Genomic DNA, 2,090 nt, shown 5'->3' on the forward strand with positions numbered 1-2,090 from the left:
CTTTGTTGTTGAAGATGCTTTTATTTGCTCTCCTCAAGACACCAGAGAATTTGTTGGGGTGGGTGGAGAGGGTGGATGGAGGAGGCTGCAACTGAACTGAGGCCTGCACCTCTCAAGCCCTGCTAAGCAGGACTGCAGGACTGTGTTGTAGCTAGATGAGGTTTTGGTTTATTTTTCCTTTGGCAAATTCCCAAATACATTCTTGTCTATCCAAGAACTTCTCACACAAGGAAAATCTTGGAGAAAAAGTTAGATGACACCTTACTACTTTGAGTGAACTGTATCAAACCTTCAAGCCAACTGCAGAAAGAATGAAGGTGAGATAACTAAAGATGCAGGTAACAGCATGCAATGAAAGCCTTCCTACACCAACTGGCCTTTTTTTTTTTTTTTTTTTTCCCCTCACCCATCAGTTTACTACAACTTTTTCTGCAGTTCCTGGAAGTGAGCTATTTGCTAAAATCCTAGTGACAGAAAGGCTCTACCTTCCTTAAGGCTCTCAGCCTGAGCTGACTTCTGATCTTCATACTCCAGGAGGTTCTGCACCTGTCGAGCAGCAGGAATTTGGGTGTTTCCTGAATGGGAAAACAGTGTATCCAGTGGGACCAGGGCAGTGCCCTCCCTGTGCTGGCACTGCTGAGGCACCTCCAGTGCTGGGGCAGTTCTGGGCCCTCAGACAAGAGAGACATTGAGGGGCTGGAGCGTGTGCAGGGAAGGGAACGGAGCTGGGAAGGGTCTGGAGCAGCAGGAGCGTCTGAGGGAGCTGGGGGGGCTCATCCTGGAGAAAAGGAGGCTCAGGGGGGACCTTCTGGCTCTGCAACTCCCTGACAGGAGGGGGGAGCCAGATATGGGGTCAGGCTCTGCTGCCAGGGAACAGTGATGGCTGGCCAGGACAGGGTTAATTTTTCGTGTAGCCAGGAGGGGCACAGCCAGGACCCAGAGGTTATTCTGTACCACATCAGGTCCTTACTGCAAGTGGGGGGAAAGGGATTCTCTCCCAGTCAGGGTAGTGCCAGGTTGGGCTCCCCCCCGAGCATTTTGCATGTGAATCTCTTTTGTACCCTTTAGTTATTAGTATTGTTACCACTGCTTTTCTTATGTCATTATCATTTCCAGTAAATTCTTATCTCAACCTGTGATCTTTGTGCCTCCAGTTCTCCTCTCCAGCCACCCACGGGGGACTAAACTAGGACTTGGGACAAGAGGAAAGAGCCTCAAGTTCTGCCAGGGGAGATTTAAATTTGATAGTAGGGGAAAATTCTTCACAGAAAATGTTGCTGGGCATTGGAAGGAGCTGCCCAGGGAGGTGGTGCAGTCCCCATCCCTGGAGGTGTCCCAGGAAGGATTAGACGTGTCAGTCAGCGCTCTGGGCTGGGGGACAAGGTGGGGGTTGGGTACAGGTTGGGCTCGATGACCTTGGAGGTCTTTTCCAACCTAAATGACTCTGTGATTTCAACATTAGTGGGAATTTTCTGTATCTGCTTTAAAACTGGGTGGTGGATGATCGAAAGGTTACCCGGAACTTTCCAGCCTTTTGCCATCAGTCTCCAAGAGCAGGGAGGATTCCAGTTGAGAAATCAAAGAACCCGTTTTCTGGCTGAGAGGACAAAACCTCAAAAAATTCAACAGGAATTCCTGCAAGAGCAATGGGAGGGAGATGCTTCCTAGGCTAAAAAAGACTGTGGATTAGGTAAACTGTAAAGATCACCATTACTCATAGGTGACTGACTTTTTTAAATGTGGATTTTTGACACAGGTAGGGGTGATCACAAACAAGATACAGGCAACAACAACCACATAAATCGAATTAGAATGTAATTTTTATTTCTTTCATTTAGTGGGTAATCATGCCATCACTACACTCGGTTAACAATGTGTGTGTGTTCAATGTGACCCTCTAAAAGCTTTCCATTTCCTTCCTGATTTTATGAGGAAACAATATCAGGACAAAACTGGGCATGAAACAGAAGTGATTATAAATTATCTAGGAAGTTACCCACAGGTGGAACACCCTCCTGCAAGCCTTTGCTTTTATGTGTTTCAGCCACAAGCTGCCAAGGATAAGAATGCATCACAAGGATCTCCAGGCA

The sequence above is a fragment of the Pseudopipra pipra genome, chromosome Z (genome assembly GCF_036250125.1).
Source record: "Pseudopipra pipra isolate bDixPip1 chromosome Z, bDixPip1.hap1, whole genome shotgun sequence".
In the NCBI taxonomy this organism is placed as follows: Eukaryota; Metazoa; Chordata; class Aves; order Passeriformes; family Pipridae; genus Pseudopipra; species Pseudopipra pipra.